This window comes from Rhipicephalus microplus, chromosome 2, assembly GCF_043290135.1.
Source record: "Rhipicephalus microplus isolate Deutch F79 chromosome 2, USDA_Rmic, whole genome shotgun sequence".
Classification (NCBI taxonomy): domain Eukaryota; kingdom Metazoa; phylum Arthropoda; class Arachnida; order Ixodida; family Ixodidae; genus Rhipicephalus; species Rhipicephalus microplus.
The window spans coordinates 90,321,727-90,334,066 of record NC_134701.1 but is presented as its reverse complement, the minus strand read 5'-3'; the positions used below and the strand labels follow the sequence as shown (position 1 = coordinate 90,334,066).

The 12,340-nt window shown below is 46.9% G+C and overlaps 1 protein-coding gene across 1 annotated transcript in view; it reads right to left on the bottom strand.

Moving 5' to 3' along the window:
• Nucleotides 1-12,340, bottom strand: part of RpLP0-like (ribosomal protein LP0-like) — a 109,854-nt gene that overhangs the window by 49,975 nt on the left and 47,539 nt on the right. The window lies entirely within an intron of this gene.

Here is a 12,340-nt window from a genome sequence, read left to right as displayed (position 1 = left end):
GGCCATCATACTGAAAGTGATGCCCCATATAACACAAGCACTAGTAGAGCTGAATGCTTTTGAAAAATTGCACATCAACCTGGCATACCAGCTGTTCAGCAATGAGGTCCTAAAAGGACTGTCTTTCTCCAAGAGTGATTTGCAGGAAAATTTCATAGTCCAGTCTACAGAGCACATTGTAAGGCTTATAAAGAAGTTGATTTTCATCATGTCATTGCGAGCACCCTTCAAAGGCCTTCAACCAGATTCGAGAAGTGCAGAGTTCTTGGAAGAGTTTACTATTTTTGTTAAGTGAATGGAAAGAGCATGCAGCAAAGCATGGTGGTGGTTTTCTGAGTGCAGGGACTGCCCTGGGGCTTCATGTAACACTGAAAAGTACTCTGTCTCATTTGAATTATACGCCATTTCCAAGCTTGTCTTGACCTCAGTCAAGACAAAGTGGAAAACGTCTTTGGGACTGTTCGTCAGTCATTCGGATGTAATGATCATCCAACTCCAGGACAGTTCTTGATCATTATTATTAACTTCATCTTCTAGAGCTTAGCAGGACCACCTAGGGGTGAAAACTCTCAGCCTGAGCTTATCAGTGTACCCTTGGAGCCATCCGATACATCTACACAGGAAGCTGGTAAAATGACAACACTCGATTGATATGTGGGGTTTAACGTAAAATAACAACACTCGTGGACAAACGTTTGCATGAAGGAAATTTAGAACATGCAGCAGATATGATGGAGAAGCACCGCTCCTTGCTTCATCACAAGGGCTACGCAGAAAAGAAGAGTGACAGCCGATTAATTTATTGTGAAGCTCGTTACGTTGTACGCAAGACCTTGAAGAGAATATCGTGTCTCGAGTGTGCATCATCACTATGCATTCTTCCTGTTCAGGCCTCGTCTAATAGTAACTCTTCCTAAACATAAGCTTGTGATCATGGAGGCTTACTTTACCCGTCAAAACCATTCGAACGCCTTGTGACAGATCTTGAAAACGCATTAACTGTTTGTTTTTTTTCCGCAACCAGCTGCCTGCTGAGAGCATGACCCGTTTTCTTAGCTTTAAGGCAATGAACACAAGATGATTGGCTGCCAAGTTCACAGCCGGGAAGTGCGTCAAACATCATTCAATTCTACACTTTTACGAGGCTGCATTTTCTCACTAAAGCTTCCAACAAATCTAGAAATTTGCTGGGGCAAAAGCAAAAGCTTTTGAAAATGAGGTGGTGCCATTGAGTGTTGAGTCGACTTCAGTGTTTCAGTTTTGTGTTGTGAAAAGTTATACAATAAACATGTAAAGATGAGTCATATGCTGATTTCTGACCCACTGTGCTCTTTCAATATTACTTTGACGTACTTACAGAGCTTTTTTCAGCAAAATGTCGGAAATTAAAGGTACTCGCTTTGCAAATCAGGTGTCGTAACGTTTGGCCCAGTTTCTATTTAAGCTGTTTACTTAGGTTGTTGACAATGTGGGCGCTCACGTAATTACCACCGCAGCAACACCAATGAAGCTTTAATTTTGAGACACTATTAAAAAGCGTAAGTACAAGACAGGATACCTACTTCTCATGCAAATCAGCAACTTCAGCCGCGGCCAACAGAGCTACAACGTACGCAGACCCACCGAGCAACATTCACACACTTTTCAGCCGAAGTCAGTGGTCTTTTGATCTAAATTCGCATTGATGAAAAGGCCATGGAGCGCGTCAAGAGTAATAGTAAAATTAGGAAAACAACCCACGTCTTCCAAGCTGAAACAACAGGAGAAAGTGCACAAGTGAACGCGCTGAACGCGTGCCAGTGAGCGGCAGCATTACCTACCCACAGAATTAAAAAATGTTACAACTCTCCGCCGTTCTGGACACTAGAAAAACGTTCTAGCCTCTGTACTCGCGCGTACCAACAAATGATGACCCGTGGCAGCATTGCCAGATTGTAAAGTGAACACAACACCAGACACTCGCTAAGATTTCCCCAGATTTCACCAGAAATTAAATTTGTTAGGAAATTTATAAAACACGACACAAAATCAACAATTCTTGCAAATAATCAAACATTCTCTGAATTTTTTTTTACGTTGCAACTAGGGCAAGTGTATTCATTCTGACAAATGTTTATGCCCCTCGCGAGACGGTGTTCCGTCAAGCCCCTGGACTTCGTGAAAGTCAACATTCACGAAGAACTCATTTTATTTTTCACAAAGTAATGATGCGGTGCCTTTGTGGTATAAGGCCACGTGTCGGAAATTTTTTTTTAGAAATAAGCATAAAACTTTTAATGAAAAAATTTCTTTACCAAAAAGTTATGATTGTTCCCGCATAAAAAAATACCAACGATATATGTTTTGAGAAAATAAAGAAAAGGGATTTGAATTTGACACAGATGCAGCCCTTGCACAAGGGGATCAAGAGCGCTAAAATTCTCGATATTCATAGTCGGTGCCATCCCAGACCGCACTCTAGGGAGCCTTCGCTTGACCAAAAACCCACCATTCCTTTTTTTTAGATTGCCTTGCTACATGAGTGCCATGGTGAGATATTTTCCCGATGCAGTGCTGATCACTTGCACGGCAAGCACTTGTAGTGTAGAGGCTAGACTCGATGCCAACTTGCTTTAAAATATCAAATACCTTTTGTTGTCAATAATGCAATGATACATTTAGAAAAAGCTGTATAGACAGAAACTTTACGCATCAAAATTAAGGGCAATAGTTTACGCATTTATGACGACCAAAAAAAAAAATAACACCATAAAAAAAAATTGCATTTGACACTTGGTCTTATACACTAATCATCACTTGTGGCATTGTAGATGCCTGAACCAAATCTACTCACTATATCATCTGCAATATTGAACTTCACACAACATCCCTCTCTGGTATGCAATGCTGAGTGAATTCCTACGATCTAATTCAAAATTTTTGGACACATTTTGTTTCGGTACTTTGCCTTCATGCAAGTAACTTGGCTGAATACATGCTCCACTACTGCATTGGACATGGGGCATGAATGGCACGCCTGCGCATACGGCGCAAGTTTCTTGTATGGCTTTTCACCAATGGCATTCACCAATGGCATGGCTCACGTAAAGTAAGCCTTCAGCTCATTTCAATGCTGGAAAAACCCCTTGATTACACGCCCTTGAACTAGCCATCGCGTGCAAGATAACTTAAAAAAAAAAGGCATGTTGGAAGACTTCTTATCATTTTGCGCTCCCACGTCTCGTTCATTCATGGTTTCAAAAAGTTCCTTGTATGTATGACGTCGAAGTGTACTGTTTGCGAACCACGCCGGGATTTCGGCTAGGAGATAGCCAAACCTAGAAGGCAGGGTTTCAAATGGCTTTTGCACGCAGTAGCCGAGGAATGGCACACACATTTGTTGATGATGCAATTAGGCAACTCCTCAATTCTCGACCAGACGCTGTTGTGTACACCGACAATTACAGCAGCACCATCGCATGCAATGCCGACACAATCTCGAAGACAAATCCCATACTCAGAAAGGCAATCCCTGACAATCTGAAAAAGTGCCTCGCCAGTGGCATGAATCACTGGATAAAGACCCAAGAATGCAGTTACCATTTCGCTAGATTTTTCACTAAAGTAGTGTTGGCAGATTCCAAGCAACTTCTCCACTGTGATGTCCATGCACTCATCCAGCATGAGAGAGAAATTCTTGCCTTTTATGCAAGCAACGACTTCCTCTTGAAGAGAAGGAGACAATACAGAATTGATTATAGCAGCACACTTGGTATGGTGATGACACAGGAGTTCAAGGGAGCTTCCTGTTCCATTTTTCCCCTCAATGGCCAATTTCTAAGGTAGGGCAGTGGCAGCAGGTTGAAAGAGCTAGGCCCAGCTCGGCACGTTTTACTTAATCTGACAGGTTTGACTTCTTCGGGAAATTCGGCATTCTAGAAACTTACACACTCTTCACAGCCCCTTTGTGCTGAGCTCCTTGAGCATGTTTAGTTAGACAAGGTGTCTACCAATCTGCTTTTTCTAAATTCCCTGACTTTTCCAGGTTTTCCATGACTATTTGAAGCAAATTCCATGACCCCGACGTCTGCTTGGAAAACACTGTGCACTGGAAACAGACCCTCAAGCGATAGAAAAAATCAGGCGATTATATCAAATAAGTAAATAAATGTGCCACAAGTACTGGGAATGTTCTTAGAATGTGCGGTAAATAAGAAAAAATATGTAAATCTGGACAAAATGAAACCTCCAAGTGAGAGAGTGCGCAAGTTGGCTGTTTAATGTTTGGAAGAACCAGAAAGCAAACAAAGGAGTTAAAACTAACCGCAGCTAAATGTTTAAAAGAGCCCACGACAGACCTACAATGCAGCCAAAGCTGCTAGAAAACATAGAAGTGGCACCATCTTGTGGTATCTGTGTAAAAAGAGAACACCAGAACATGGTCGGTTCCGCCACTGGAATATATTCTAGTTCACTATAATGGTTGCAGCACAGGCCACTTGGGCTGTGGATTAGATTGGATCTGATGCAATAAAGATTGCTATATTTACTATTGATTTGCGTCCTAATGTAAATTGAACACCTCTAGTATATACTTTTCAAAGAAAAAAAAACACATTACTACTCACGTATTCTGTGCACCTTGCATTGAAGAATGACTAATGTCACAAAAACAGAGCCTTACTGCATAATTTTCCTTCGTTCATTTTTTTTTCCACTACCAGCACACGCATGTTGATATTTTATTTCTCTGGCCTCTGACGCTTAGAGTTCGACAAAGTCTTCAGATGCCTGCAATGAAAGCTAGGGTAGCGCATTGATGTTTGAACATGTGCTGGCAAGAAGGAATCTGTCAGGGCGCAACAGCTCCCTCGATTCAATAAATTTATCACAGATGTTCGCGAGTTACCTCCAGAATTTCGCCAAAGCTCCAGAATTTTGCCAAATTTCCAAAATCTGGCGGTAAGTTTCTCCAGATGGCGGTAGTCCAAAACATGGAGCACGACGACCCCACCGCTAGCGTGACAGTGGCTTTGTTAGACGTGAAGCTTCCTCCCTTTTGGAGCAGTGACGCCGGGTTTGGTTTGTCCAAGTGGCAGCTCAGTTTGCTGCACGCTCCATCACCTGCCACAGAGAGAGAGGTGTGCTGAGGTGTGTGAAATTCTGCTTTCCACACTAGCAGAAGATGCATATCGAGTGCTCAAAGAGGTACTGATTTGCTGTCTCACCCCTGCGGAGCCAGAGCGCCTGCAGCAGCTGCTATTCGAAGCAGAACTGGGCGACCGCCGACCAAGCCAACTGTTGGGCCAGTTGCAGCAACTAGCGGGCAGAACAACAAGCTTCGACAGTCGCCTGGTGCGGTAGCTTTCCCTCCATTCATTGCCCGTGACCGTGCTGCATATAGGCGTCATAGCCTCTAGAGAGATGGACGTCCACAACGTCGCTGAACTAGCTGGCCGTCACTCCCAGCAATTGCCACAGTGCTAGCCAAAGCTTCGCCGTCTCGAACCTTGCTGGAGATTCGGAGAGAAATTTCTCGCCTAGCCAACACCATCGGAGCACTACAGTCAAATGGAAGCCAAAGAACAAGGTGGCGTGCTGCAGAACAAGAGCAACAGCTGTGCTGGTGCCACCTTTAGTTCGGTGACATTGCACAGAACTATGTGAAGCCGTGCAAGAAATCGGGAAACACAAAGAGCCAGCACTAAGGGCAACAGGTGCCACTCGCTCAGAGGAGTGTCGCCCGTCTGTCTTTTTTCTGACTGATCAGGAGAAAGACACTCACAGCCTCGTCAACACTGGGGCAGAAGTGTGTATGCTGCCAGCGTTGCCAGCCCATCGAAAAAGCCCGAGCTCGATGCCGTTGCAAGCTGTAAATAACACTGCGATACTAACGTATGGGCGCCGATCTCTCTCACTAGACCTGGGCTTCAAGAGGACATTTAGGTGCATATTTGTGGTAGCAGACGTACAATTTGCTATTCTGGGAACAGACTTCTTGTGTCATATTGGACTGCATGTTAATGTACACAACCTGCGTATACAGGATCGCCTCTCAAAGCAGAAGTGTACGGAAAGCCATCCAAGCATTTGCCTCTCAGCCCTAGGCTCATGATACCACCGAGCACAGCCGTAATATGGCTATCCTACACGAGTTCCCAGAGCTGATGCGTCTGCCACATCAAGAACTATTCCCCACGTTTCCGCCACAGGACCCCCGGTTTACGCACGCCCATTCCCTCTGTCCTCACAGAAGCTGAAAGCAGCACAATGTCGACCATATCCTCAAGCTCGGCATAATCTGCCAATCCGCTAGCTCTTGGGCACCCCCACTACACCTGGTGCCAAAGTCTACACCAGGAGACTGGGGGCCCTGCAACGATTATGGAGCCCTCAACTGAGCAACCGTGCCCGACTGTTATCCATTACTGCATATTTACGATGTCATGACCAACCCTGCCAACGTCAAATGTAATTGTTAACTTGAGTGGATCGTTTCACGCGTAGAGCAGGGGCTATTTCCATTCCTGACATCACAGCCAAAACTGTTGCTCATGCTTTTGTCAGCCACTGGCTCTGTCACTTCGGCATGTAACCATCTATCAAAACTGACATGGGAAGGTAATTCGACTTCGCATTATTCACCAGTCTGACGAAGCTCATCGGTACATCGCAGATCAGAACAACAGCCTGCCATCTTATGAATAACGAAATGAATGAGTGATCGCACCGGCAGTTGAAAGCCGCACTAATGAAAAGCGAAGAACACTCAAGTGTTGAAGCACTGTCCATTGTACCCTGGGGCATACACACCAAGTTGAAGGTGGACATCGGAAGCAGCGCTGCAGAACTTGTCTACGGCGCAACCCTGCGTCTGCCTGGTGAGTTCTTGGCACCTGACTGCATTCCTGTTGGTGACTATGCATCACGCCTACGTCACAATATGACAAAAGTTCGGCTTGGCTACACTATAAAGATTATGAGAAAGAACAATATATGTGAGAAGCGAACTCAAGTCGTGTAGCTACGTCTTTCTGCGTAATGATGCAGTACGAAGACCACTATAACCACAACACAATAAACCCTTCAAAGTTGTCCGCCATGAGAAGAAGACGATTATTATCGAAAGGTGCGGCTGCCAAGAAGTTGTGTCACTGGACTGAGTTAAGCCAGCGCACATGGAAACTAACCGGTTCATGACAGTAACCTCCACCTATCCACATGAAACTTGAAGAACACCGCCACAGCCCACACCAATAGGACATAGAAAATACCCACAAGACTAAATTTTACTGCACACGCCGTGGAAGACACACAGATGCGCCAGATCGGCTCGACCTGTAGCCAGTGTGTGGTCGTCTGTTGTGTCGTGGTCATTAGCGTGGTCATCAGTTGCGTACATGGCAAGCATATCTCCAAGGGTACGACTAAAGCTTTCTTCATGCCATTGGTTTGAGGGTGGTATGCAGAGGTTTTTGATGGAAAATGCAACATTCCTTGAGCAGCTCGTTGACGGCGTTCGAGAGAAACATGCGTCCACGGTCACTCAGTAATTCACGAGGTGCACTGTGTCGCAAAATCAGATGGTGAAGAAGCAAGGATGCAGCGTCTTTCGTGGTGGTAGTAGGCAGTGCAGCTGTTTCAGCGAAGTGTGTCAAATGATCTACGGCGACGATAATCCACCAGTTGCCTCGAAGAGTGTAGGGTGGAGAACCATAAAGATCAATTCTGACACGGTCGAGTGGTCTCGCTGGGCAGGCTAAGAGTTGCAAAGGACCAGCAGTGCTGTGAGAAGGCGTCTTGCGGCGAACGTGCCGATACATGCTGCGCCAGTTGTATCTTAGACGAAGGCGAGAGTAAGTCTTGAATACTCCAGCGTGGCTACACTGGGGGTCATCGTGAAAGGCAGCGCAGATGTCTGAGCGCAAATGATGAGAGATGACAAGGAGCCACCTACGGCCATCCGTTAGGTAATTGCGGCGATACAACAAGCCTTTACCGACAGCAAAGTGCATTGGTCGACGAGAAAGGTAGCGTGAAGTCAATTATAACGAACTGTGAGAGGACGTCGAGCAGAGAATTGATCCAGGGATCCTTGCGCTGCTCGGCTGGCACATCGGTGATGCTCAACGATAATGAATCGCAGATGGCAGTTGGTAAGCAGGCGAGGTCAGGAGGCAGCGGAGAGCGGGATAGGGCATCAGTGTCTGAATGTCTGAATCCTGAGCGATAAACAACACAAATGTCGTATTCCTGAAGGCGTAAAGCCCAACAAGCGAGATGACCACTAGGGTCTTTCATGGACGCTAGCCAACATAAGGCATGGTGGTCTGTGACAATATCAAACTGGCGCCCGTAAAGGCAGGTGCGAAATTTTCCTATAGCCGAAATGATAGCCAAGCACTCCTTTTCTGTGACGGAATAGTTGGACTCTGACTTCGTTAGAGTACGGCTGGCATAGGCGACAACGTACTCGACGCAGCCATCCTTGCGCTGAGCGACAATTGGCACAGAGGCCGACTCCACTAGCATCCGTGTGAATTTCAGTAGGTGCATTGGGATCAAAGTGGCGAAGAACTGGCGGAGATGTAAGAACCCGGCGCAGTGTCGTGAATGCGTCATCGCAATGGGAATTCCAGCTCGAGAGGTCCGCACTACTGGAAAGAAGCTGGGTCAGGGGGTCGATTATAGAGGCAAAATTGCGGATGAAACGCCGAAAATACAAGCACAAGCCTACGAAGCTACGGAGCTCCTTTAGGGTAGTAGGCTTGGGGCACTCGGCAACGGCACGCAGTTTGGCAGGGTCTGGCGATATTCCTTCTTTTCAGAAAACGTGGCCTAGAATTGCGAGTTTGCGGGTGCCAAAATGACATTTCTTGAAGTCCAGTTGCAACCCGGCTGCCGTAAGGCACTGGAGAACTTGTTCTAGACGGGAAAGACGAGTTTCGAAAATTGCAGAGACTACAACTTTGTCATCCAAATAGCAAAGACAGATGCGCCATTTAAGTCCCCTGAGGACACTGTCCATCAATCTTTCAAAAGTCGCCGGCACATCGCAAAGATCGAAGGGCATTACATTCAATTCATATAAGCCATCACAGGTCACAAACGCCGTTTTGGACGGTCTGGTTCAGCCATTGGCACTTGCCGATATAGAGCGCAGATCCGGTAAAGAGAAAAATTCTGCACCTTGAAGGCAATCCAAGGCGTCAACAATGCGTGGCAGGGGATAAACATGCTTGATTGTGATCTTGTTCAGTCGCCGATAATCCTTGCAAAATCTAATAAAGCCGTCCTTTTTTCGCACGAGGACCACTGGTGAAGCCCGAGGACTGTGTGAGTGTTGAATGACACCACGTTGCAGCATCTCATCGAGGTGTTGAGTGATGACGTCACGCTCAGCCTGCCAGACGCGGCAGGGGCACTGACGAAGTGGATTATGATGACCAGTGTCGATATGGTGAGCAACAACTGATGTGCGTCCCAAGGGAAGTTGTCCGTGGTTGAAGGAGGCGCAGAAACGGTCAAGTAGTTGAATGAGCTGATTGCGCTGGTCTTGCGTAAGCCCGGTGTCACGTTGCGCAACAGAACGTCTTCGTCAGGTAGGGTGCGGTGGCAGTCGTGACAGCATCCACGGACATCGACGTTGTATCAGAAGGGGCATCGAAAGGAAACATAGCATCATAAGCGTCAAGACGCCCAATACATTCGCCATGCATTAAGGTAGGGGGATAAGGGAACGAATTGCACACATACACGGCACTGGAACCATCTGCAAGCGTTATGACGGCAAACGAAACAAGCTTCCGGCGACGAGCACATTCTTGTGACAACATACAGAAGGCAGTTGAATCAGGGACGCAGTTGCACAAAATAGGCACCACGGTGACTGAAAAAGCAGAGATGACGACGTCAGCAGCGACGATCACCTTTTTGGGTGAGCGAGGGAGATCTATGAATGTCGTGCTGAACGGAAACAAAACGAGTTGTGCACGAGCGCATGACAACCGCATGATTAGCGGAAAGAAAGTTTCATCCCACGATGAGTTTATGAGACGCATGTGGAGGGACGACAAATTTAAAGATGTAAAGCACTCCTTGAATCAAAACACGAGCAGTGCATATGGCAGAAAACTGGACGTGCTGCGAACTCGCTGTGCATAAAGAAATGTCAACCACTGGAGTCGTCACTTTGTTCAGTTTGCGGCATAACACTTCACTGATTACACAAATAGCGGCACCTATGTCGACAAGAGCAGTTGTGGCGAAATCGTCCACAAACACGGCAATATCGTTACGGGGCGAAAGATGAGGCCTTGGAAATTTCGTCTGAGGCGCAATTCTTGCCTGGGGAACTGTGACAGTTAGTTTTCCTCCTGAGCGTGATTGGAATGGCCAAGCATGGGAGAAGGAGACCGAAGAAGACGAAGACCGAAAAAGATCGACGTGGGCTGAAGTCTGGTCGACGTGAGCGGGGGTCAGGTGCATCAGGTGTAACATGCGATTCTGATTGCCGAGAGATGTTGCCAGAATGCTGAGCATCATTAAAATAGAATCTACGGCAACGACAGTAGCGCACAACATGCCCTGGAATACCGCAAATGTAGTAGACGGGCCGGTTATCCGGAGTACGCCAAGAGTTTACAGGTGCTCGAGGTGGTGAGAAAGATCGATTTACCGGATAAACTGAAACTGGCAACCTGTAGTAGTTGGTGGCTGGACTGTAGGAAGGGAATGGCGGTTGGGCAGGAGGTCGGCGGACGTCTTCTGCATAAGTCAGCGGTGCAGTAACCGATATTGGGGACGCAGGCGAAGGGAGAGCCTCGGCAACTTGCGTCTTTATAGCACGGCGAAGTGAGTGGTCCAGGGCTGTGGGGGTCTCGTTGATGGTGGCCACAAGAGAGAGTTGCTGAGCAACTTCCTCCCGGATGTACTGTTGAATTTGAGGCATCAATACGGTGTAGTCAGGGCCACTGCTTTTGCACTCCAAAACCGAAATAACCGCTGTTTGCGTATCAGCGCGACACGAGGAAATTTGCTGCCTGCGCAGCTCATCAAAACTTTGACAGAGCTGAATTCCGGCCATGACGGTCTGTGGGTCTTTGGCCACAAGCATATGAAAAGCGTCATTATCAATGCCTTTCATTATATGCTTTATTCTGTCAGCCTTCGTCATCCTCGCATCCACTCGCCTACAGAGGCCGATCACATCTTCAATGTAGCTCGTCAAGCTCTCACGGTTTCGCTGAAATTGTCCCGGCAGGCCAAATTCAGCGCGAAGCTTGCGCATAGCTGGACGACCGAAAAACGAGGTCACGGTCTCTTTGAAAACCAACCAGGTGGGGATGCCGGCTCGTAGTTCGGTGAACCATAGGTTGGCCAAATCTGTCAGGCAGATGATGATGTGAGTCAGCTTCGCAGGGTCATCCCACTTGTTAATCACGCTGGCATGCTCGTACTCTGCCACCCAGTCCTCGACATCGTGATCTTCAGTGCCGTTGCAGACTGGTGGGTCATGCAGACGTAGTACACCAAGGCACATGACAGGCGGCGGCGTGAAAGAGGCTTGTGGGGGATCGACGCGCTTGGTCGTTGCGAAATCAGATGGTAGCTTACAACTGTGGAGCTCCAGGACGTTACCCAGCATGTTTCCACCAAATGCAACGAGCGAGTTCACGTATAAACATTTGTTGTTATTGAAGAAGCGTTAGCCGCACCAAGCTGGTTCGGGCAGTAACTCGGCAAGCACGAGCCACATGGACGTAAATGTCTCCTTTCACGCTGGCACAGAGCTGGCGCCACTATGCTTTGGTACAGTATTCACACACCTTCAGTGTATTTATGTACACTGAGGCAAGCACGTATGTGCATTGCTATACAGTTTCTAGCTTTTGCACGAAGAGATGAATTATATAGATTGGTGTTTAACAGTCGCACGTGATTTGGGGAAATTATTCACCTGCTTTTAAAGGGACACTAAAGTAAAATAATGAATCTGTTTAATTTGATAAATTGCGCTGTTACAACTCTTATGTTTTAATTTGTGAGCGGATGAGATGCGTGGAACAGGAGGAAAAACTTTTGATTGCTAGAAAGAATGCTGAACACAAGCAGCACGTTCGATTGCTCTCCGCTCTTCGTGGAGAACCGAGGGGCAACACTCAGGGTTGCTTGACCTTTTTCTCTAAACCGCTGTGTCTGGAGCTGGTGCTCACATCCTACCCCACCAAGAAGTCCAAGTACACTTGGAAAAGAAAAAAAAAAAAACTAATCTTGTGTCGATAGGTCAGAGTCCTGCGAATATTGAGGTCGTGTACGGCCCCGCTGGGGTCATCCTTTGGAGGCTGGGCTGGGGCTTCAT